At 35.8% G+C, this 27,176-nt stretch overlaps 2 non-coding genes across 2 annotated transcripts; both read right to left on the bottom strand.

Moving 5' to 3' along the window:
- Nucleotides 1-7,117: 7,117 nt before the first annotated feature.
- Trnav-aac (transfer RNA valine (anticodon AAC)) lies at nucleotides 7,118-7,190 on the bottom strand. Its single transcript has one exon. It is a non-coding gene; the product is annotated as a tRNA-Val (tRNA).
- Nucleotides 7,191-10,080: 2,890 nt separating this feature from the next.
- Nucleotides 10,081-10,153, bottom strand: Trnav-aac (transfer RNA valine (anticodon AAC)). Its single transcript has one exon. It is a non-coding gene; the product is annotated as a tRNA-Val (tRNA).
- Between the last annotated feature and the right edge of the window lie 17,023 nt (nucleotides 10,154-27,176).

Below are 27,176 nucleotides of genomic sequence, written 5' to 3'. Positions count from 1 at the left end.
GTGGTCGCCCTTAGCTCGTATAGCGTAATGTGCCCGTTTTTCGGCGTTTACCATAGTTTTGGCCAGCGTCTCGGCCGATATGGCGGCTATTTCCCGTCGGATATTGGCCTTAAGGGGTTAGGGGTAGTCAGAATTTTCAAAAAATCGATTTATTTTTTTTTACATTTTCTTAAAGTATAATGTTTTAAAAATATTGTGTAAAAATTTGAAGTGAATCCGACAAATACTTTTCAAGTTATTCAACAATTAACACAGGGCGCTCGGCCGCTCCGGAGCCGATAGCAAAACTTTAAATGCGTTTTTCTCAAAACTATGTTTTTCAAACTGGTGAACACTGTAACTTAAAAACCGCTACGTAGATTTCAATAAAATTTATACAGCTTTTGAAAAACATAAAAAACTTGTGCCTGATCGAAGGATTTTTTTTTTTCTCAAAAATTTCGATTTTTTTTAACAATTAACTGTTGGTTTTTTCCCGAAAATCTGGAAAAAAATTTTCTGAGGCCGCCATTTTGTTCATTTTGAAAAAAAAAAAGCTTCGATCAGGCACAAGATTATCTATTAATAAAACTAATTTTTCTTGTCCGATTGGTTTTAGATGAATCTGCAAGGACTTGTGATGTTCACCGCAAGGGACTTCTGGAGAAACGGGCTTCACACAAACAGCGATAACTTTTGCAATTATTAATTTTTTTTTTTTTAAATTTGGTGAAGTCAAGTTAAAACATGATGTTTTTATGCTATGTTTTTATTTTTGTTAAATAAATTAATTAAGTAGCAAAAAAAAATTCGTGAAAATCATCATTTTTTCGAGCCTCTGACTACCCCTAACCCCTTAAGTGCGCCTAGTGTCTTTGGCTTGTTGACGTAAACCTTAGATTTCAAATTACAGTAAAAAGTTATAGGGTTACTCAATGGGTCAGTTTAATATGGCCAACCCTGTATATGACTAATTATAAATGCTATTACATGCCATCTACGGTCCACAAAATTTTAATACATGGAGAAAGTATTATAAAACATTTTACAGTGCTTCCTATTGGCCAACTTTCTGAAGACGCACAAGAGTCCCGTAATAAGGATTATATAAAAATCCGGTTACATCATGCTCGGAAATGCTCTCGATCAGCTACAAATGAGGACGTTTTCCACACTATTCTTTATACATCTAATCCATTTATAACAAGTTTAAGAAAACCCTATAAAAGAATTGTAAAGGAACCCGAAGAGGAAACCCTGGATTTACTAAACATTAATTAATTTGTTTTTAATCCTTATTTTCCGTAATTAAAAAAAAATTTTTGTAAATAAAAAGTGTTACAAAATTAACTTTTACAATGTTTATTATTTCTATTTCTTTAATACGAATTGTAATGTACCACTTCTTCTTACTGATTTTTATACTTGCTTTACTTAATTCTTTGACAATAATTTAAATATTTTGTTTTGTTAAAAGTTATGAGTTATAAGCTTATTTTTACATAGATATTTTAAGACGTTTAGCTATTTAAAATGGAATAAAATAATTTTGAATTTGATAATTTTTAAGTTTAACTTTTTTTTCACACGATATTTAAAAGTATATGATATTAAAATATATTTTATTTACATCTTTACACATTTTTTGGTTTTTGAGCACATTTTCGCAACTTAATCTTTAGAAATGTAACAATTATCGATTTTTGGTCCGTAAGGCTCCTCGATTTTCCAAAGTGCATTGTAGCATCGGCGTCAGTGACCAAATTTTTTTTGTTTATTAATGACATAATTTCTATATGAATTAACAATAAATAAAAAAAAGAAAATCGCGTAATAAAATGCTTAAATAAAATGAATTTTGGGGCGAATTTTCCTACTATTTTTGCTTCGAAAAAATTATTTTTTCGAAAAATTTTCAAAAACTTGTAAATTTACATAGAAAGTAATATCATAAAAAAGTGTGTGTAAAATTTAGGGAGATCGGTCAATAACTTTTCGAGTTATCGTGTACGCCAATTCGAAAATTATAGTTTTGAGAAAAACGCGTCTAAAGTTTGAATACAACGTAACTATGCCTCTCCCAGCGCTCGAACGCGAAGAACAGAGTCATCACGGTTGACGGTCTATAATATAAGAAATATCAAACTTAAATTTACGTTCTAACATTTTTTTGACATATTCTTAAAAGATTATATTAACATTTTAGAAAAAAACAATTTTTTTTTTTTCGAAAATTTACAGGTACAGTTCCCCTTAACACAGCAAATTGTTCTCATTGCATAATAACTATGATACTATGTACTTGTATTAGTAAAATATTATATGTGCATGCGCATATGTATGTATATCAATAATAAAATTGGCAATAATTCAATGGGTTAAGTAACTGATCCTCTTATCTTTATAGCCGTCATATTACGCCAATTGGCTCCCAAGTTTAAATAAAATTATACGAGCTTTAAGGTAATTTAATTTATGAACTACGGCTTAGCAATGGGTTTGAGCTGATCGATAACAGCAGTTCATAAAAAAGTTATAAAAATATAATTAACAAAATTAATATTTTCAGCTGGTTAGCTTTGCTGAGACGGTGAAATTCAAGCGCGAATAAAATAGTTGATGAATAGCGAAAAAAAAAATTTTGTTTCAATTCAATAAAAATATCTGAATAACACTTTTAATAGTACTACGAAGTTCACTCCTTGAGTCTGGGTTTCATTTAATGGGATTTTTCGCAAATTGCTTATTGCGACTGTATTAATTTTTCGCTTGGCATTCAAATATTAAGTTTATTTTTCGTGTATTTATTTTATTTCATGTTTTTTTTTTTGTTGAAAGTAGATTGCCTTTCAGTGTGAAATTTATATAATAACGGCTTTCAGCAAAAGCAAATATCAGGTTAGTCCATAAGTTCGTGCGTTTTTAAAAAGTGGTTTCAAAATTAATAAAAAAGATGTTTAAAGTATTTATTAATCAATAATATATGTTCCTTCATTATTTACAATGTCTTCCAAACGTTTAGGCAAATTTTTAATTCCCTGCTCAAAAAATTGTTTGTCCTTGGAGCCAAAATACGCTTCGATATCCCTTTTTAAAGCTTCTTTTGAGGAGTAGTTCTTGTTACTCATATGGGATTGAAGTCCACGGAAAAGGTGATAATGACAAGGTGCAATATCCGAGCTCGTTCAGCTTGCCTAATTTTTGCCTTGCGGTATGAGGTCTTGCGTTGTCGTGGTGAAACAAAACTTTGCATCTATTCACTAAAGACGGTCGATTTGTTTTAAGTGCCTGATTCAGGTTTGACAGCTGATGGGAATAATAATCAGCAGTTATCGTCTGGTTTGGTTCCAGAAGTTCATAATAAACAATACCGGTCATATCCCACCAAATAGACAGGAGAATCTTCTTGGGGTGAAGGTTCAAAAAACTTTCATTTTCAAGCCATTGCAGCAGCTGAGAACACACATTCACTCTCTGCTGAAGGTTGGCGACGGAAAGTATATGCGGAACCCATTTTCCCTGGTTTCAAACCTTCCCCAACTGAACCAGGTACCTGTGAACTATTCCATGCGATGAATTTAACCTCTGAGCTATCATATCGATCCACGAGTTCGAGCAAGGCGTCCGACTTAAAGACTTCAGGACGACCAGCGCGCGGGCCATCCACCACGTCGCAGTTACCACTTCGGAATTTTGAAAACCACTTTTGGGCAGTCTTTACACTCACGCTATCCTCTCCGTGATCTCGGTTGGTTAGTTGGGTTTACTTAATTCACCGAAAACTTGTGGCAAGGAAAAAACACTCAGAACTGATTGTTTTAAGTTACTTTCGTGGTGCAATAGCGAGGTGACCAGATTTGCTGAAAGCAGAGGCGCCCATTTGCTTTACGGTCCTTCTTCCGCGAATTGAATTAAGCTCGTCGGGGAACTCGCATAGCGTCGATTGCTGCTCTGCTTCCATCTCATTTGCATAGATGCTTGTTACGATGTGGTAGTAGACGTGCTTTGAGCCACAGCAGTCGAGTATCCTCAACATTTCTTTACACCAATCAACACGAGTATTTTTTTGGGAAATTATCAAATTATGCGGAAGAACCAATCTTCTTGACGGCCAAATGTTCATGCAATATTGAATGTATCCTAGTCCCACTAATGCCCGAGGATGTCTTCATATCGCGATATGCCCCATGACAATCTTTCAGTATCAATTGAGACATAGCTTTTATTGTTTCTGACACCACAACAAACCCTTCTTAGATGGCCTTCACGAAATTCATCTTGCAAGGATCAACGGCCACGTTGGAACTCGTTGTATTAGCGTCTCGAAGTCGCTCAATGTGGTGATTCAACACCAAAAGTCGAAGTAAGTCGATCGGAGTGCATTGATCCACGTCGAAAATTGTAATAAATCATCGCACGAAAATTTTTAAGAGTCAATTCCAACCTGTGGGTGAGATGAGATTTTTAACTCACTGGAAAAAGAACAAATAAGGTTCGTAAGGTATGTAAGTTTATGCTAAAAATTACCAAACGTTTCGATAAAAAAAATCGAATTACACGAAGTGTTGCAAAGGCGTTAAATACAAAAGTCAACCTTCAGAATTTTTATAAATTAAAAAAAGGCTAGTGGGAAATAAATCAGACAATTGTTACCAGAAAAAATTTTAACGGTACTTTACTTTACTTTTGTCTGTAATTTTTCGCATTGCCCGGCAAAACATAACTCACGGGGTGCAATCCTTATGTCAGCGCGTTGATCATTACTTTGTCAGTGCTTGTGAAAGAAGGGATAAGAACTTACCGTTCCGTCCGAAGATGTTCAATCCCAATATTTATCACTTTTTTATAACTAAGCCAAGTATTTCGTATACGATAACTTGTAGGAAAGCGTAATATAATTTTTTCAAACTTTGATAGGTGGTAACGACGCCTGAAACTAAATCTAGAAAAAATTAAAACTTTATAATATTTTTAGATAAAAAAAAAAATAAAAAATTAAAAAAAAAATTAAAATGTTTAATAAGACTTAATAAACATTTTTAATATTTTTTGAAAAAAAAAATAAAAATTGTATGTAGATTAAAATTTTGTATACAATTTTTATAAAATTTTTTAATATTTTTAGATAAAAAAAAATAAAAATTTTATAATAATTTTTAATAAGATTTTATAACCATTTTTAATATTTTTTTATAAAATTCATAATAAAATTTTATTTAGATTAAAATATTTTATAAAATTATTTTTATTTTTTTAGATTTAGTTTCAAGCGTCGCTACCACCTATCAAAGATTGAAATTTGAAAAATATGAAGGACCCTAATGCACCCACACAAAATGCACTTAACTCTAAAACCAACTTACAGCTGCATTTCTCCCCAAGCTACAAACGAATCAAGCGCGCCAAATTCCCTGATGAAATCCACTTTTGGGAAAATTGTTCGTGACTTAATCTATAATATTTTATTTCTTTTAAGCTACAAATAAACAAATCACCGAATAATAACAATGAATGAATTTGAATGCAATCTACTATGGAGAATCGAAAGGCATTTTCTAAATAAACTTTAGCGCATTTCATCTGCTGGGGCTAAATTTTGGGGCATGTGCAGGGAAAGTCATTTATGTACAAACACTACAAAATGTGTGCGGCATATATACACATACATATGCACATAAATATATAAAAAATGTGTTAGGTGTTTGCCTGAGCTACTCCTACAGTTTATGCTGTGCATGAGGCACCTCCGATTTATGTCAGCCCCAAACGGTGAACGGTGAAATTAGCTGGCTTAGAGCCGACTCACACCAAAGTGCCGATCGCTGTTCGCTTTCCAAGTAAGATTGATTTACCAGGTTTGGCCATTAGCTATTGTGACAAAGAAAATTGTGCGATCAACTTGGGCTGTCATATCACCGGGGTCTCAGCAGCAGAATTCTGATCGCTCGTTTCAGACGTATTCACACACTCGTCCAATCAGTCGTTGTTCACAAGGCAACGAAGTGAGATGAGTGAAGGTTGTGCTGATGTTTTTTATATATCACTAACACAATCTCAGTTTTTTTGTAAGCACATCCCCAGTTACATCAGTCAATCAGTTGATTCTGTAAAATTCGCTGAGAGCCGGTTAAGGGTCTGATATTGGTCACACCTGTAAAAATCGTTTCGCCATAGTTTGCTTTCAGTCCATTCTTGGTCAGGTAAAGGGTTCAGAAGTCAGAAAGCTTTTGTGACTTCATACCATCCTTAATAGTAAAAATTCGATCTGATGCCGTTCCAGTCCGAATCAGTTTCAAAGAAATGTTTATTAGCGTGACTTCAAACCTGAAAGGGTTGGGTTCAGATTGTGAACTCTACTATTAGCTCGCATTCCTAGGCTGAATCGTAACTGAATTAAATGGAATAATGTAAAAAAGATACAATTTTACTAAACCTAGAACGAACCGCATAACAGTTACATAATGAAGATAAAGGCTCATCTACAAGGTAGCAGCAGTAAAGCAAAAACAACAATGATGCGTGTTTTGTTGTTACCTTAAATCCCTAGAATGTCAAGATTGAGCCCATCAGAGAGTGCAAGAAGAAGGAATTACACAAACAACACTCGAATAAATTGCACAAGTGCGACATCACACACAGCGATCAGTGTGTCAAATTCCCTGAGAGCAAGTAGCGGTACCTTATTATTCTCTCCGTCATGGAAATGTGAGGGGAATGGTTCAGCGCACTAGATAGGGGTAATTTACTGGAGCGGCAGTTTTTGGTCGTGAAAACACCGAGTCATTCCGGTAAGTGCAACCAGCTGTCATTGGAATTAAACTCGAAATGGTAAATATGCCATTAGCGTGCATTTTGTTCTTGTTTGAATAGTGTAGACCAATGATTAGCAGGCCATATCTCACCAAGTGCTCTCTGTGCACGCTACTCTAGACAACAGCAAAGTAAAAGGTAAATAAAGTGCGGTAATTAAGAGAACAGAGTAAAGTTAAAAAAACTTATTCAGCTGCTCAAATGCTGCCACCTTCCTTATGGTCCTTGCATGAAGATGACAAACTAAACTATCTATATGAAATTTCTACATCATCAAACCCTCCCCACGCCTCGAGAAATAATTAGCAAATTAAAAAAAATTTAAATCTGTTTCCGCCCGGGATCGAACCGGGGGCCTTCCGCGTGTTAGGCGGATGTGATAACCACTACACCACGGAAACAGTTGGTAATACTGTACTGAAATGCTGACACACGTATTTGGCCTTTTGATTTATGGCTAAGAAACAATGCAAATTTGTGCATTTACACTTTTAACCCTTTGGGGCCGGAGCTTCTCTCAATATCTTTAACAAGTAAATTTCTTAAAATAACCAACCTAAACCATAGGATTTAATATACAAAAGTACACACATTAAGCGTAAGGCATCTATGATATTGCTTAGCTTATTCGATTAATCTTTTAAACAATTTTTTACATAAAAAATAAAATAAGAAAAAAAATTTTATGACTCGTTTGTATACCTCTTTATTACTCACATTTTGCTTTCCCCTCAATGAAAAGTAAAAATCATCTTCAAACCAAATAAAAAGCGAAAGCGATGAATGAGTCGAATCACATCGGCCCATCAGCCTATTTCCTCTAAAGTAATGGAGTCCCTTTTTCTCAAATGAATGATGCCTGTAATTGAATACTGAAATAAAATTCAAATCACCAATTCGGTTGCAGCACAAAACACAGTACCATCATCTATAAAATAAAAGACAGTTTTCCAATAAATTATTACATTGAATATTTATTAAGTCCTACCATGAAAATCGATATTTCTTTGTTGGACAAGGCGTAGAATAATCTGAACTAAGTAAAAGTTCAACTGCTGTATCCCAAGGCAATATTATAGGCGCCATCCTATACTTGCTATACACATACGATCTACCAGCTTCCGTATAAACAATGCTCGGCAATGGTTCACGGATGACACTGCCGTACTCACAATTGGCTCCCACCCCCATGTGGCCTCCCAAAAACTGACGAAAAGGACTTGATAAAATAAGTCATTGGTTGGAAGTGTGGCACATTAAGCCAAACGAGACAAAATCTTCTCAAGTCACTTTTAAACTAAGTCGAAAAAGTTGCCCACCCGCTAAGCTCAATAAAATAACCATCACCCCAACTAACGTCACAAAATATCTCGACATGCATTTTGATAGCAAACTTTCATGGAAAACCATGCTTTTACCAAACGGAAGGCTCCAAAGGAATAAAATGTAGAAACCTGCATTGGTTATTACATCGAAATTCACATCTTCCTTTCTAAAGTAAGCTCTCACTTTACTCAGCTGTCTGGAAACCGGTATGGATATATGGCATTCAGCTTTGGGCCACTGTAGCCAACTCAAACATCAAAGTGCTTCAAAGATTGAAGAAATAACTAAATATGCCAGATTACACAATACTCGACTCCAGTCGCACTCAAACACTCTTGTCACAGAAATAATTGCAAGTCCCATAACCTTCACCAGACTCAAGGGAAAGTATACCGAAGACTTCATGTAATAATAAATTAGTCTAAATTATTATTTATCATAAAATTAGTAAATGGTTGCACCAATGAATGTATTCAATAAATAATCTTTCTATTAAATGAATTTAATAGTTTTAAGTAAAAATATTGCTTAATGTTTAAAAAACAGATCGCAGTAAAGAAATAGTTTAAAGATTTATATTTTTCTAAAATTATATGCCATAGTTTTGAGAATGAAATTTCATTGAACGAATTTACTTTAAATAAAACAAAAAACGATTTTTAAAAAAAATATTAAAAACAAAAAATTAATTAAAACAAATTAATTAAAAAAATTATGTAATTCAAAAAAATAATTTAAAAAAAATTAATTGAACTTAAAAAAGCTAATTTTATTAATTAAATTAATGAACTAAATTTAAAAAAAAATATTTTTTTATTAGGTATTATTTATAATAAATTAATTTTTTATATAATATTTTTAAATCAATTTAATTTAAAATTATTATTTTTTTTACTTCTGTTTAAATTATTTACTTGAATGACTTTAAATAAAATAAAATATGATTTTAAAAAATTAATTAATTAAGAAAAAAAGTTAATTTAAAAATATTGTTCAAAACAAATTAATTGAACTTGAAAAAATTAATTTCATTAACTAAATTAATGAATTAAATTAAAAAAAAATATATATTTTTTTTATTTTATTAATTATAATAAATTAATTTGCTATATTATTTTTTTAAATTAATTTTTTTAAATGAGTATAATGTCTTTTTTACTTTTATTTAAATTATTTACTTGAATTACCTTAAATAAAACTAAACAAAAATGATTTTAAAAAATGAATCAGTTAATTTAAAAAACATTATTAAAAAAAAGTTAAATAAAAAAAATTAAAAAAAAAATTAATTGAACTTAAAAAAGTTAATTATATTAATTAAATTAATGAACTAATATAAATTAAAAGACAAAATATTTTTTGTTGTGTAATTATTTATAATAAATAATTTTTTTATATTATTTTTTTAAATTAATTTTTTAAAATTATTATACTTTTTTTTACATTTATTTAAATTAATTAATTTACTTCAAATAAAACTAAAAAAAAATTGATTTTAAAAAACTAAGTAATTAAGTTATTAATTTCACCGCCTATTACGACAATAATTATTAGCACAATAAAATTTCACTATGAATGAATATAAACAAAACCTGACTGTGTACAAAAAATTACTAAGACAGTACAGTTATTTAGAAAGAGTATTAAAAATTAGACGAAAATGCGCATTCAATTTAATATCCGAAAAAATATGAAATCTTCCGTTTTGCAGCAGTGTTCGGTTTACGGAGTTTGCACTGTACTTATGTAGATATGTATGTATGCAACACGTGTTTTCATCAAACGGCCTTGAGATGTGCCTTTAATATGTGTATGCGCCATGCTTAGCAACAGCAACCACACGATTGGTTACTTCCAAAATAATTAATTCATGGGCGAAAAGTACAAAGCAAGCAAATGAAATGGGAAAAAAGTAATTCAAATATAAAAAAAGGAAAAAACTAGATGAGCAAAAAATTCGATGCCTGTTTCCGCCCGGGATCGAACCGGGGGCCTTCCGCGTGTTAGGCGGATGTGATAACCACTACACCACGGAAACAGATACCGTTATGTGGTCAAATTAGATACTTCACTTCAGATTGCTCATAAACACATCTCTTTCACCATGTGGTGGGACAAGTGGTTAATTCGCCCATACATGTATATATGTATGTGTATACGTACTTAAAGCAAATTTTCAATAGATTTTTTGTCAGTTATTTAAGTTCTGAATTTTAGAAAAATACAACAACACTTCGTTTACACTTCAATACTTCAACCATTGCCTATTTTACGCGGTTGTACTTTTTCGCAAAGGCAATAAGACCGTTAGCATTTTTTCCAAACTACTTCCATTAAATTGGTTTGCCTTGACGCCTCTATGACGCTCTTGAAGTGTTGCAAACTGTTACTGTAAACCTTTTTTGAAATATTTCGCATTTCGAATATTATTTGTACCAAATTAGAAGCCTCGTATTTCTTATTTTTATTTGATAGATATTTACGAATTTTCAATTTTGCAATATTTCGTCAGTGGATGGTAGCAGGCAGATGCTGCCTAACAACAAGGCCTGAATCCGAACAAGTATTCTAAAAACGTGTCTGAAATAGTTTTGCGAAATGAAAGAGGGAATTGAAAAAGCTCATACAAAAGCCGATGATTCTTTATTAAAATGCATTAAAGGAACTTTTCTGTACCACACACCAGTAATCTCACTGAGCGGTGCATTAAATTTTTCCACGCGTCCAGGGAAAGAACCAAGAGACCTAACAGCGAAAACTTAGGCAACTGCAGTAATACGGGAAGGTTGACTCTAGCCACTAGAACAAAGTTACGGCCAGCAGGAATAAGTGATGTAGCTGAAAATCTAAAGAAATAACTTCTTTGCGTAATCCGGAGGTTCAATAGAACTCGAAATGTGATGAATAGCTGTCGTTTTTGGAAACTCTTTCCGTGTTCATTGAAGTCATTGAAGCTGATTTGGCTCGCAGACAATATGAAATTATTAGAATCAGTAGCAAAAAGTTGTATTTATTACAAATATAACAAATTAGAATTAAAATAAGTGCGTGTAGCTCAATACACATAACAGAAGTGAAACTTTCAAGGCAGACAAAGAAAGAGGGAGAGACCCGAGAGAGAATGAGAGAGAGAGAGAGAGAAAGAATGTACTTTTAAATAATACAAATAGACAAAATTTAAAGGGTCGACCGGTGTAGATAAACGCCGGACACAAACCATGGCAACAACGCGCACCACTCCGAGAGTTTATCACCCGCACAGGACCGCAGCAACGGCACAAATTACCGCAATGCAATACCAATAAATCTGACGCCGGAATGGATAGCACTTTATAGTACGCACAAGCAATAGCCAGGAAACAGAAATAAGCGCCAAAAAGTAGGCACCAAAAAAAAACAAACGCCAAAAAAAATTGGGACAAAAAAACGCCCCAAACAGTAGGCACCAAGGAAATATAACGCCAAAAAGTAGGCACCAAACAAAAACGGCAAAAAATTGGGACCAAAGAACGCCCAAAACAGTGGGCACCAAAATATTACCTATAAGTTTACACCAACAAACAAGCGCCAAAAAGTAGGCAGTGTTATTTCCACAAGGAAAAACTCAGGAAAAGTAGCCTAAAGTGTATCTAAGATATATATAAGGTATAGCTCTCTCTCTCTCCTTTTCCTCTACGTTATATATTTTTTCTCTCTCGCGTAACGAAAATGCCCAAAACGTTGCATGGCCTTGAAATTTTACGCTCCATTCCTGCTCGTCTATCGACGCCTAAGAAGTTTCATTTCAAAAACAAAAATTGTCTGGGTTGTTTTGGTGGAATAATTGGATCTCGTCCTCCTTAAACTAATTAATTTCAAACCAGACAACGCGTATGTATGGTATATGGTATGTCATTAAGCCATCTGACGTCTCTGTCAAAAAAGATACAGGGCTGCCAGATGGGTCCGTCGAATATAGGCAACCCTGTACATAACATTTTTTTATTTTTAAAGTTTTACTGAATTTTTCATAGAGATACCCCTATTCAAGCGAGTGTTTTGATATAATAAAACACAAAAGTTGAGATTCGGGAACTAGACAATCTTTTCTAAAGTCATTTACGAGCATTTTAAGAAAAAGCATTATTAAAATCGGTCAATAATTCCCTTCTCTAGGATTTATGAACAAAATTTGTTGAAAAATTCCTATTCTGCCTTGGTCGGCTTTTCATTGATAAGTACTTTCACATGGTAGATCCCAAGTCCAGCGTATAATCCAGCTTTTCTCGCCATTTACTCACATTGAAATTATTCAAATATTTGTCGTTCCCTTCTTAGAGAACATCTGAACTTTCAATTCATGCACGTAAAACTACTTAGCCAAACAATTACAATTAAACTTCAAAATGCATGCAGCTGAGCGCAGATCTCTCTTATTTTGGCACTGAATGCTCGGACGTGAGTGCTTCAGCCATAAAGTCACCCCTCAGCAGTGAATTATTGACTTGTATTTATGACTCCAGGCACTCTGATGACAGGAAGAACTGCCAGTGCCATATGCTATGCTTTTCTAATTTGCGTTAATCCTTTTGAAATGAATATAATGAAATCATCGAATGCGTGGAGGTATGAAAACAAATTTTAAAGAAAATAAATTGGTTGGAAAAAAAAACAAGCTGATGCAGCTGAAAAGGAGTTCAAATTTGCGTCTTGTTGACGCAATCAATGCAGTGGGTGTGGAAGCAAACACAAGACGGTTAAGCCATATGAGGACATACGCACATGGGCATACATATACATGGATGCGTAGAAAATCAATTCCTTAAAAGCGCGCATGGATGTGTGTGCGTGAGTCCTTGTAACCTGTCTGCAAGTGCAAATATTCTAAGTGAGTGGAAAATTTCGTCGCACAATAAAAACTTCAAAGCTAAGTTCGCAAAGACTATTTAAATTCGAAGTAGGTAAACAAAACATGTATATGTATGTGTGTGTGTATGTATGTATGAAGGTAAGAGCGTAAGTTGCAGCTGCAGGGCATCCAACAACCCCGCAACTTGCAGCAGAATTTGCGTAACAAGCCAAAAGTAAACAAAGTGTGCGTTTGAAGTGAAAAATAAGCTCATAAATTCACGACGAGTGGTGGAGGGTGTCATTCTGGCGGCGAAAGAGTTAACACCGGCAAAACAAAAGTTACCATAAAACAGCTGATGACAATGCGCAAGCGATGTATGAATTGCCGGTGGGCGAAATTTCACAAATTACTTGTTATTTTGGGATATAAAAGCAGATTACACTTACATACATACGAACTATCTATCGACGATGTGCAGAAAGTCGAGGTGAAGCCAACATCTGACCGTTAGCCGACTCGCAGGGTTTTTGAAGAAACCAGCTGATTTGCTGACGTAAGCGGAGTCGTGACAACGATTTGCTTACGAACAAACTGAGATCGAGTTGGTTATATACAAAAAATCAGCGCAACCTTTACTGATGTTACTTTGTTGCCGTCTGAGCAACAACTGATTAGATGAGTGTGTGAAATGAGAAGACAAAGAGTATTTATTAGTCACACAAATTTATTGTTAAACCTTTAAAGCAGACTTCTTCCGAATAACTCAATATTAAAACACTTCTTAAAAGGATTTTCCAGAATCCGGTTCAGTTATCAAAGAAAAAATCGAGCCACGAATTGGTAAATATGCAAAGTAACCACCTTTGTGAAGACTAATCCTCGCCAGAAAGCAAGCCAAATCGCAAAAAACATAGAAGAAGAGTTCTACAACCAGATACGTCCGGATGCAGTACGAAAAATACTTAAAAAGGCTGGGTTTCACGTCAGAAGCGCACGGAAAAATACCTTCATTTCAAGAGTAAATCAACTTAAGCAGATAGCCGAGGACTTAAATAAGCCTCCTGATTTTTTGGAATGGAATTATTTTCTCAAATTAAAACAAATTCTGCATTTTTGGTATAAAAGGCCGCAAGATTGTGTGGTGCGCACCGGGAACAACGTTCGTTAAGCAAACCCGGGTGCCTACGGTAAAGTGCTTTGGGGGAGGTGCGTTGGTATGGGGGCGTATGGCGAGCTCGGGCGTTGATAAAATGCAGTTTATAGAATCAAAAATGAATAAATATGATTGATCTTGATAAGAAACTGGGTCTGGGCGAAAGATATATTTTCCAACACGACAACGACCTGAAGCACACGGAGCACACAGAGCCCCCAAAAGCACTAGACCTAAGCCCCATAGAGCACTTATGGAACGCACTTGATAAGAAAACCAGGTAGCGGACTATAACCAACAAATAAACGCCAAAAGATGTGTAATAACTACGAAATTAGTTGGGCCAATGAAAAATCGCCTTTTAGAGATCATAAGAAGACATGGCTATCCGACTAGCTATTGAATGCATGCATTTCTATTGTCTATTATTGTCTTCCCCTTTCTTCATTATTCCTAAAGTGAACACAGACTTTTTGTACCCAGCTTAAATTATCTTTTTCTTTAATGTGATTTCATTTTTTATATTATTTTTTATAACGAGCTGGCTAGACAGAGGGCACTGGAGACGGTTTCATTGCAAAATGAGAGGATTGGGTTTCCTTTGAGAACCTCTGTTCTGCTATTGGAAAGATGGACCTCGCGTCAACTTAGCGAGCGCTGGGCTCGTGCGCAAACGTGCGAAGGCACGAGATCCTTCTGCCCACAGGTAGATTGGTAGCACTCGAGAGAACTTCTGAGACTAACAAAGCCGCAGTTCTCGAATTTGGTAGGTTTCCTTATCGGACATTGTCCGTTAGGTGTGCATGCGGTAAGGCTTGGGATTACTTCGAGTCCTTTCTGCAGAAGCTGTCTGGAGGGCGAGGTGGAATCATCTAATCATTACCTGCTTCTCAGCTGCCTTGCTCTCGTCGGGCAAAAGTTTAGACATCTGGGCTCTCATTTTTTCGCCACACCGGCGGATATTGCAGGTTTATTATTATTATTATTAATAAGAATTAGAATAATATAAAATATTACACTAACTTAAAAAAAAGAGCACACTAGCTGCTTGAGACTTCGGTGCTTGGTAATTATGAGATTATGTTTAAGTTTTAAGGTATGGGATAAATGACAATTTTGCAAGCTTTCAATTAGGCCGATTGCTTTAATAAAGTTAAATATTTTAATGACATTCTCTGTTGTGGTGTTTCAAAAGTTCGGAGGGGTTTTTGGAACCAAAGATAGGGACACGTTTAGTATTTAAATTTGCACAGATGTCTATTATGTGTATATGGTTAAGTTGATCGTTACAGAAAGGACATGTGGGAGGAGACGTGGATAGAAGGAGGTGTTCATGGGTTAGCCTGGAGTGACCGATCCGTAAACGCATGAATGCAGAAATTTGATTCCTTGATAATGAGGATGTATATATTGCTTTTTCACACTCTGGGTTAAAAGCTTTATACGGGTGCCCGAATTGCGCCCACGATACATATTTTTTTTGTCGAAGGAGATAGCTGTTTATGTAAGCTTGAAGGTCTTTAGAGACAAGTGGAGTAAATAGCAAGACTGGGGATTGGTGCATGTATTTGGCCGCTAGATCTGCCGATTCATTTCCCAGAATGCCTTTGTGACTTGGTATCCATACGTATTTTGTCTCCATTTTTTATTAAGTAAACCCGTATTTGGGAGAGAATTTGACTACTACCGTAAATGTTGGATAGCCCTTGTATTACCGAAAAGCTATCAATAAATATGGCAAATTTACCTTTCGATTTCGACAAAAAGTCCACTGCTTTAAGGATAGTGGTTGCTTCGAATGAAAATATTGAGCTATAACTTGGTAACAAGCCTCCTGTTATCAGTGCACCATTATTGTGTACTACAGCGAAAGTTGTGCTATCGCCGGATTTAGACCCGTCTGTAAATATGTGATTTCTACTAGCGAACTCTTCTCTGTTGACTAGTTCGCCGTAGAGTTGTTTGAACAGTTCGGAGCTAGTATTATTTTCTATAGCACTTGTAGAGGTCAGACTTTATTGAGGTGGGGGAGAAGGTCCAGGGGGCCTGTTGACACAATTTAAGCGATGTTTTTGGGATTTGTATTCCCAGGTTGTACAGTGATGAAATGCACTCTCGAATAGCGGACTATATATGTTCGTTTGTGTTTGGAAGCAGTCTTCAAGGTATTAAAAAGAAGTCTATTGGTGTTGGTCAAAAGCTTCGGGATTAACCTAAAGTTGAGAATTCTGTATCTGTAGGCCAGCCTCGGAAAGTATGCACTTAGTAGGAGATGTTGGAAAGGCGTTAAGACTTCTACGAACTGCGGTATCGGAAGGCTTGTTTAGTAATTTTAGGTTTGAGATTGTGCGTTTTATACTAATAAAGCTCTAGCAATTGCAGGTTTAAATATCACACATCTGGTGAAATTCATCAGTAGATTGAAGCGGTTCATACAAACATAAATCGCCAACGTTGGCCGTCATCCTCTAATCCAAAGCTTCTTCTTCCTTTTCTTCTACCTGGCTGGTTCTTTCTCTTCTTCTTTTCCCCTCCCACAACGGCCGAATTTTCAATTTTTTCTCCAAGTGGGCCCCTCGCAAGTGCAGCCATTTAACCTATCCTATTTCTGAATAAGCTAAATAAAAAAACTGTAAAAATATTAAATGAATAATTAAGAGTTTTACATTTTCTTTACTGTAAAGAAAATAGAAATGGATGAACACAGACTTTTTGTGCTATGTGTATGTACATAAATTTCTTTGTGTTTGTGCACGCGTTGACAAAGTCACTCCAGTGCTCAGTTACTAACTGAAGGGGATTAAATAATATTTTTTTACGCGCTCGTTGACGCCCTTTCTTTGATTTTCTTAACTCCAGCATTTTTGTTATTGTAGACAGATATATATGTAAATATTTAGTTATTCCGACAGCTTCCGAAGGCAATTGGGGTTAGTTTTATCTTTGCTGCTATTTACCTTCACTCCCTTCATTGTTACTAATATCCCCTCTCGTAGTTTCCCCTAATTTTGCCACTGGCTTTTGTGAAATGCCGCTGTACTTAATTAAAAATTTTAAAGTTTACTTTTCTTGGTCCACACATTTACACAATTTGCAATTTCTACTTCGATGAAGGGACTGAGTGTTAGTCGATTTCCCAAATAACGGGAAAAATATATGTACATATGAGAATTTGCAGAATTAAATGCTAAACAGCAGAGCAGCTTAACTTAATAGAACATAAATTTTCAAATCTTTGGCATAAGAAGTTTATGCCTATTGAGTTGGCTAGAATAATACCCCTGAAAGCCATCTCTAGCCAGGGTAGATTGGCACCTTGAAAACAGCAGTCCACCAAGAAAGATACTCCTGGTGCACGAAGCAGAGAGTAAAGAATATATCGCCTTTAGTCCTGACGTATTTGGCAATTGAGTAATGTTAGTACAAAAATCTTGGTTCCAAAACATAGGAACATAGAGGGAAATGAAATTGCTGATAAGCTTGCCAGGAATGGGACTGAATTGGACAGACGCGTCCTACTCGCTCATCGGCATCCCCCTGACAGTCGTTAAAGGGGAACTGCTCAAATTATTTCTTAGGAAAGCGCAGAAAAGATGGAGCTCCATTTCTTCATTTGCTATTTCGAAAACCCTTTGGCCCCAGTATGATAGTAGGAGGATTCAGAAAGTCCTTTGGACTCCTCGCCATTCAATTTCCAAACTCGTAGCTGTGTTTGCCGGTCACTGGACGATCGGCACACACGCGAAAAAGCTAACGTTACCATTTAACTCCTATTGTAGAAGCTGTGGGACCTTTCAGAGAAGGATACTGTTGAGCACTTTCTCTGTAAATGTCCGGGTTTGGCAGCTAGGCCACTAAGCTACTTCTTTCTTCGACAGCCTGGGGCAATGCGCCAACCTAAACCCCATCAATATTCTCCATTATATCATGCTAAATACACCGCGAACTTTTGCTATTTGATTGTATATGATAGCTGCGGACCCGCCAGTTCTATTAATGATGCTTCCGAGATGGCAGATTTCGTCCTCTTCTGCGATGTTAGTACCATGTATGTGGAAGATTCGCGTTTCTATTGTGTTGAAGCACACCACCTTTGTCTTTGTTAATCCTCAGTCCTTCTTTAGCTTAGGTCTATTTTAATGATGACCACAAACTTCCGCAAACCTTGCATGATTTTCAGTCTTTCCACCTGCAATCAGCCGAGTTTAGTCGGTGTTGACAGATCCTACGCTTGAAGCAACTCGAAGACAAAAACCTGTTCTACCTCTTATCGAGAACCTCGCCGATCTGTAGCAACTTATCGGTATTTTCGTATATCCGTTACGTGTCCCGATAAAAGCAAAGCAATACTTTCCACTTCCTCATCGTCTATGCAGCTCCGGAAACAATCATTCGCTGTAAAACTCATTCCTTTTCCATTCCTTCTTTTCTTTAGATATCGACCGGTTATTACTTTTACCACCACCATTAAGGAAAAACGAACGATGCAATTACAGATCTTCATCGGCTTTTCAACAGATTTTTCTAATTATCTCACAATTGGGCTCCATGACCTATTTATTACTCGCTCTCTCAATGATAGTCAGTTTCAAGCCAGTGCCTACAAGAATAATTTGAATGAATGACCGCCAAATTTTTGGCTGCCTAAGTTCCCACCCCTCTTACTCCCCTCGATTACTACGTATGGGTTGTAGTTGAGCGTGAATCCAACGAGCATCAGCATCACAGTCTCACCATTTCTTCTGTGAAGGCTGCAATTACTACCATTATGATCAGTACGAATTAAGAGCATTTGATTCGGGCATGGAATCGTTTCCCGACCGGGATCTATTGGGTTATTGCAGCTTATGGAAATTTGATTGGATGATTTTATAGATGCATATATAATAAGTTAATGTTATGTAAGCAATTCGTGATGTTTCATTAAATGTTGTTCAAAATAAAAGGTAATTAGTTTTACTCTCAAGTTGTCCTCGAATACCGTACGCATCCTGTATTTTGCAAGCATCTTAGAGTCTACATATCTGTTGAATGTCATCTTCATCATCAATGGCACTACGGTCTTGTACAGATCATTGCCTCCACAACTACGTTCTGTAAATGTGCCCCAGCCATCTGATTCGGTGACTTTTCATAAAACGTGAGTTCGTGATTGTATCTTATCCGATATGTTCCGCCATTTCGCAGTATCTTTCTTTCAAACCTCAATATACGAGGTGTGTTTAAAAAGTATCGCGAATTTTTAATTTTCGCAGGTTACGTATATTCGAATTTCGATATTTTTGTGGCGATATGTTGGTACTCCTGTCTCTCACTCATGTCGACGAGTTCGGCCATTTTGAATGTTCATTTAATTGTTGGCAGCTGCTTTGCTTGCCCGTTTTTCGGCTATTCAAAAAGATGGATCAAAGAACCTGTATCAAATTTCGTGTGAAAAACGAAATTAAGTGCTCGGATGCCTTCCGAATGTTGACTGTGTCATACGGAGAAGCTACTTTGGTCCAAAGCAACGTTTATCAGTGGTACAAAATGTTCTCAGAAGGCCGAGAAGATGTGAACGACGAAAAGCGTGCCGGCGTGCCGGACGCCCGAGCACTTCAACAACAGACGAAAAAATTGATGAAGCGAAGAAAATGGCATTGGCTAATCGTCGGATCACCGTTAGAGAAGTTGCTGAGGACCTAGACGTGTCGATTGACTCGTGCCATTCGAGTTTTTTCAATGATTTGGGCATGAGACCGGTCGCCGCAAAATTCGTACCAAAACTGCTCAATTTCGACCAAAAGCAGCATCGCATGAACAATGCTAATGAGATGTTGGACTCTGTCCGCGACGACCCACATTTGCTCCAGAGGGTCATAACTGGTGACGAATCGTGGGTGTATGGTTATGACGTGGAAACCAAAGCTCAATGGAAGCTGCCGCACGAACCAAGACCGAAAAAAGCGCGCCAAGTTCGGTCGCATGTAAAAGTTTTGCTTATCGTTTTCTTTGGTTCCAGGGGCGTTGTGCAACATGAGTTCTTGCCACAGAGTAAAACGGTCAATAAGGAATATTACCTGTGACTTTTTCTTATTCCCGCAACTGAAGAGGCCTATGAAAGAACGACGCTACGCTACGATTGACGAGATAAAGACGGCATCGAAGGAGGAGCTGAACAAGATAAAAAAAGGATTTTTTGAAGTGCTTTGAAGATTGGAAAAAACGTTGACACAAGTGCATAATATCTCCTGGGGATTACTTTGAAGGGGACAAAATAGATATTAATGAATAAATAAATAATTTAAAAAAACACAAGATACCTTTTGAACACACGATGTCTGTTGTTTTAAGGGGTTAGGGGTAGTCAGAGGCCCTAAAAAATGGTGATTTCCAATAATTTTTTTTTGGTAGTCAGTTGCTTTATTTTACAAAAATAAAAACATAGTATTAACACATCAAGTTTGGACTTGAATTTAGCAAATTTTCAGAAAAAAAAATTAATACTTGTAAAAGTTATCGCTGTTTGTGTGGAGCCCATTTCTCCAGAAGTCCCTTGCGTTGATCATCACAAGTCTTTGGAGATTCATCTAAAACCAATAGGATTAGAGAAATTAGTTTTATTAATAGATAATCTTGTGCCTGATTGGGGCTTTCTTTTCAAAATTAACAATAAGGCGGCCTCAAGAAATTTCGAGAAACCAACCGCCAATAATTGTTTAAAAAAATCGAAATTTTTGAAATAAAAATCCTTCGATCTGGCATGAGTTGTTTATGTTTTTCAAAAACAGTATAAATTTTATTGAAATCTACCAAACGGTTTTTAAGGTGCAGTGATCACCAGTTCAAAAAACATAGTTTTGAGAAAAACGCATTTAAAGTTTTGCTATCGATTACCGGAGCGCCCGAGTGCCTTTTGTTAGTTGTTGAATAACTCGAAAGTATTTGTCGAATTCACTTCAAAGTCTCAACAATATTTTTAAGATATTATACTTAAAAAAAATGCAAAACAAAAAATTCAATTTTTTGCAAATTCTGACTACCCCTACCTCGCTGCTGTATGTCAGTATGGGTCGTACAAGTGCTTTTTACATTGTCATCTTTTGAGCTTTTGGTAGCAATCGAGACTTGAATAATTTTATGTGTGCAAAGAATGCTTTATTTGCCGCGCTTACTCGGTCATTTATTGCCACGGAAGAAACAGAATTACTGCTTATGAAAATACCTAAGTATCATACTTAAATTTGTCAACTTTCTGAATGCATTCACCATCGATTTCAATGTGTGCATCGCCACTCGGTTTCTTTGCGAAGTGCATATAGGTACATATTTCGTTTTCTCTCTATTTACACGCAGACCTACTTTTAAAGCTGAGTTCTCTAATCCCTTATATATTTTCTTAAGCTGTTGTTCATCTTGCGCAATCACAACAATGTCATCGGCATAAGTTAACACTTGCGAGCTGCAGTGAAAAATCGAATTGCCACATTTTAGTTTGCATACTACCTAATGGGTGCTCTTTTCTTCGAGAGCCTGGGGCAGTGCGCCAACCTAAATCCCATCAATCTTATCCATTATATAAGCAGCTCTGGCTGACTGTATATATCTGCCTGTTGGAGGCCTCATAATGGTATCAAAATGGCGCTTTAGTGCTACTTGAGGAGTGCCAGACTGGCACTTCAACTATTTCACCTACCTACCTACCTAACGTAATAATGAATTAAAATTTGTCGTGCGTTGCCTCTGCATATACATATGTACGTTCAACCTTTTATTAAGTATATTTGTAAAGACTTTATAGCCAGTGTTGAGGAGAGATATATCTCGTTAATGGCTACTGTTGGATTTTACGCCCTTTTTATGTTATGGTACTATAAGGCTACTGTTCCATTTTTCTAATAACTGTTCGGTTTCCCAATTTAGCTTATCAATTCTGTTATTATTCATATTATTTGGCCACTTCCGCTGGTTTTAGATATTATTTTTCAACTTTGTCAGACTTTCTATCACTTCGTTACGACACGGTGCTTCTATGGGGTTTTCTGCTGTAGAGTATATTTCATTGATACGGTGTGAATCGAAGCCTGTCGCATTTTCTTTATCCAGAATATCGCTAAAGTATGCAACATCTATGACGTATTTTTTTCTTTTCCTGTTATTATTTCACCTTCCTGGTTGTTACACAAATTTGTTCGAGGCAGATATGGCTTTGTTTGGTTTCTAATTGCCCTGTATATAAAGGGTGGTTGAATTTCAAGGGCCGGTGTTGAATGAAAACCACACCTAAACCTCAATTTTTTTTTCTACGTTTCACTTAACATTTTTCAATTTCAGACTAACTCAATTTGAACCATGGAAAGATACACAATCGAGCAACGCGCTAAAGTTATTCAGGTTTATTATGAAAAATTGGCAACAGTGAATGACCAATTTTCGAAGAAAATCATCTTCAGTGATGAGGAACATTTCCACCTCAGTGGATTCGTCAATAAGCAAAATTGCCGCATTTGGGCGAATGATAATCCAAGAGTGATTGCCGAAAAACCAATGCACCCACAAAGAGGGACTGTTTGGTGCGGTTTATGGGTCGGCGGCATCATTGGGCTGTACTTTTTCCAAAATGAGGCTGGTCAGGCAGTTACTGTGAATAGTATTCGCTATCGTGAGATGATAACGAACTTTTTATGGCCCCAATTGGAAGAAATGGATATGGACGATATGTGGCTTCAACAGGACGGTGCGACTTGTCATACAGCTAACGAAACAATGGATCTTTTGCGCGAAAAATTTGATGGCCGAATAATCTCACGTCGCGGCGATGTCAATTGGCCGCCGAAATCATGTGATTTGACACCGTTGGACTTCTTTCTTTGGGGTTATTTGAAAGAAAAGGTGTACGTCGATAACCCAGTAACAATTCAAGAGCTAAAGGATGAGATAATTCGGCACATTAACGGCATAGAACCTCAATTATGCCTCAGCGTCATCGAAAATTTGGACCATCGGATGGACGTGTGCCGCCGAGGCCGCGGCTGCCATTCGGCCGATATTTTGTTCCATACGTAGTTGAGCCATACCAATATTATCATAATAAAGAGAAATAATAATAATTTCCTAAAAAAATTGTATTTTATTCAAAATCAACACCGGCCCGTGAGACTTAATCACCCTTTATTTTTTACATTTCCGTGACTGAAATCATTTTCGATACGCTGAACTTTCATGTTGATGTCCAGTTTTTTCTTTTGTTTTATAATTTTCTTTGCTCTTTGTCACTGTTGAATAACATTCACAGTTTACAGTCTTTTACATAAGAGCGTGGTCACTGTACACGTAGATAAAAAAATCATAGCGCCCTCAGTCCTTCATGCTTTTTGTAAAAGGTCAGCTGTATGTCAAATTTAGTGTTCAATTGAGTGGTTTTTCGAAATGAGTGCTGTTTACGCTTTGAGGCAATTTTTTTATATTTGCACGAAAAAGGACCCAAATCCCATAGAAAATGTGCGGGCTCTGATGAAAATGCAGCTTCGCAGATGCAAAACATGTAATTTAGATCAACTTTCTCGACAAGTTCGGAAAATTTGGAGGTCTTTTCCGGTAGAATATGCAGAAAAACTAATGGAAAGTATGCCCCGACGGTGCCAGGCCATAATTGACAATGCAGGAGATTGGTCTTGCTACTGACGTATTTGCATTAAGTATTGACGAGCAAATTATCAATAAATTTGCGAATTTTCGAAAAATCAGTTGTTGTTATTATTTAACAGTGACCTCGCTCTTATGTAACAGACTGTATATCTTGAGATTTGTTGCACTATTTCCCCTTTCACTGATGAAGTTTCCGGATTTTCGTGACTGTTCACGTTTCTAATCTTCGATGGTGCTCCAATGAAAGCATGTCAAAATAGTTCTTTCAATTAATCAGTAAATGGAATGTAGACATTTCCAATAATAAAATAGTAATTTATCAAATCAATATTTTCCCAATACACGCGCGCCAAATAAATGAAAAAGTCTTTTACAATAGCGTAAAAAGGTAAAAAAACAGATACGCGCAAGCTAAAGAGCCGAGAACCAGAAATCAACACACAATATCGAAACCCTAAAGCACTTCACTTAAATAAAATAGTCTGCTATTGTTTGCGAAAGAATTGGAAGTAGGAAAAGGCGTGCGCCGTAGTGACAGACATTCTGGACTTCTCAGTACAAATTAATTCTTCAACAATAGTAGAAAATGAACAGCACTGATGCTGATGCTCAAATTGATTTAAACTGTGAGCGTAGCGCATTGTAGTCACGTGGCGCTTTTGATGGTAAGTACCGTTGCTTTTTCGCGTTACTCTTCTCAAAGTGCATGAGCCGCTTGGTGGTGAGTAAGCGACATTGAAGTACTAAGAGTACTAAGAATTAATGCAAAAAAGTAAAAGCAGACTAGCCATTGAAGCAATTTACGAAAATGATGTGCATGTTGAATGCAAGGTAAATATAAAATAAAAAAGGTTTGAGTTTTTTTTAGTGCAAGTAAGTATTTAGTGAATGAAAATTTCGCAGATTTAACTGGCATCTATGAAAGCAGCCAGGTCTAATTAAAATTTAGTCAGCAATAAAAGATCGAAAGCTTCGTAAGTGCGCCAGATATTCTTTAGAACCACTCGAGAGAGTGCCTCAATATTCTGGAGCACCAACGCCAGTTGCCAAGGACACAGGTAAGTAGAACAAAAGCAGTCCGGCTTTGAGTAGCAAACTAATGGTGTTTTTTGTTTTTTTTTTTTGTACAGTCCTTCCTATTTCTTGCCTTTCTTAGCAAAATTCTTTTATGGAGCCCATTGACACCAACTCCATCGTCGGCGTCATTAGCGGCACCAACTTCAACGACTGCACACAACATCAATGCAATGCGACTACAGCTACAACAACAACTACTACTAAAGCTTGAACCGCTTTGAGATGCTGAGGTTATCATTGTTAGCGTCGCTGGGAGGCTTGCAAAATAAGCACAATACAGCAGCCGTAAAGCGAAAGAAAGAAAAAATACAACGAAATAAAAAGAAAAAATAAAACGAAATAAAAAGAAAAAATACAACGAAGTGAAAAGAAAAAATTCCAACTATGCATAGCAGAAAAATACAAATTCACAACAAATTGTTGGAGTTGCAGCGAAGTTGCAACAATGTAAATATACAATACGAATAATATGTAAATTGTTGGTGTGATGTGCGCAAAAATGGTATGGCAACCGCAACAAACAAAACCAAAACAAAACATGCCCTCACGTTGAAGGTCATTAACATTTGCGCAGAATTCGCCACTTTTCTTGTTGATCTCTGCACTCTGTGAATGCTTTTTATATACCGTTAAATGTGTTTATTTTTTTGTTTGTGTATTTTTAAGTAAATTTATTTAATTTTTACTTTGTCATTGGATTGCAATTGGGTAACTGCAACAATTTTTGCCAAGTCATTACTGTCTAAAGAAATTGCGCAAATAAAAAATATTGAATTTATGTCGGATAACAAAAATAGATTTAATTTTTTTATTTTTTTTATTTCATTGTTTCCATTCAAACTCAAACAGAAAGCTTCCCAAAAGTTTGTTTTTTACTTTTAAATATTTTTTAATTGTATTCCTTCAACTTCCATTAACTTTAAGCGGCAGTATTTAATTTTTTAAATTTTGTTTTGAATTTTTGAAGTGAAAACTTCTTTAGAATCGTTGGGAGTGATTTGAGAAAAAGTGAAACGAAAAAAGCGACACTCTTGGCTACGAAGCGTTATATTATATGTTGATATAAACGTAGCGACGAACTAAATAACTTTTAGGCCAGCGCCGACAGCATGGCGCGGTAGCCGAGCGACTAGCAATGTGAGCTTCCGATCTAAAATCCTTGGTTCGAATCACAAGAAAAAAATTTTTTTTATACAGTTATTTTATTTTATTTTATGATATGTTTATGAGGAGCTTTTTTTCATGGCAGAAATACACTCGGTGTTTTGCCATTGCCTGCTGAGGGGTGAGCGCTATTAGAAAAATAGTTTTCCTTAATTTTGGTGTTTTCACCGAGATTCGAACTGACGTTCTCTCTGTGAATTCTGAATAGTAGTCACGCACCAACCCATTCGGCTACGGCGTTTGTTTAATTTTACTGATGCAAAAATGAGGGAAAATATTTGAATAAAGTTTGCTTACTGTTTACACATTTTCCAAAGGTGACGGAGAACCAAAAAAAAAGTCGATTTTCAAACAAATACGAGTGCATATGTGTAATTGTGTTACAGTTTCGGTCACGCCCCAGCAAAACCTGCGTGCATATGTGTTTGTAACATTCAAAAAAATGTAATTGTGTTAGAGTTTCGGTCACGCAGGTTTTGCTGGGGACGCTCATAATAGCTACCGCGTGTGTATTTTTATATTCGTAAATATTTTCATTTTTAAATATTTACCGCAATTATGCCGAAAAATAATGCAGAAAAGTGTCGTGAATATCGACAGAAAAAAAAATCAATAAATAGCATCACGGAATTCATTCACGAAAATTTAATAAAGTTACACCAGAAGTATCGCGGATACTTAGAAAAGATTACGATAAAGTTCCAATGATTTTAAGTGGCGATTTTAACGTAAATTTTGCATTGGACACAGCGGTTCCTTCAATTGACTTTCTCAATACAACATTCAATTTAAAAATAAGTAACAATCGCACTGAATCGACAACACGATCAAAAACAACAATTGACGCGGTATTTCAAAGATATGTTGACAACATCGAAACCAAAGCATTTGTATCATATTTTAGCTATCATAAGCCACTCGTATCATTTGTTGAAATTGAAAACATTGAGGATGAATAATAATAAAATGAAGAAAATAAAATATGAACTTTATAGCAATATTATAATGAACCTATAATTATCTCGCCCCTAATGCTGCTTTCGTCTCATTCTCTCTCAGTTTGTTTTACGGAAGGTTTCACTTCTATCGCGTCTAACCGTTAGACTGGTATTTTTTTTTTTTTATTTCAAATTATCAAAACGCGAATTGTTCACGTATTTGAAAATCCGATAAAACATTCATTACATTTGGCCCAATTATGAAATAACT

The sequence above is a fragment of the Anastrepha obliqua genome, chromosome 5, assembly GCF_027943255.1.
Source record: "Anastrepha obliqua isolate idAnaObli1 chromosome 5, idAnaObli1_1.0, whole genome shotgun sequence".
Classification (NCBI taxonomy): Eukaryota; Metazoa; Arthropoda; class Insecta; order Diptera; family Tephritidae; genus Anastrepha; species Anastrepha obliqua.
The sequence above is the reverse complement of the archived record's forward strand: the minus strand, read 5'-3'. Positions and strand labels throughout refer to the sequence as shown.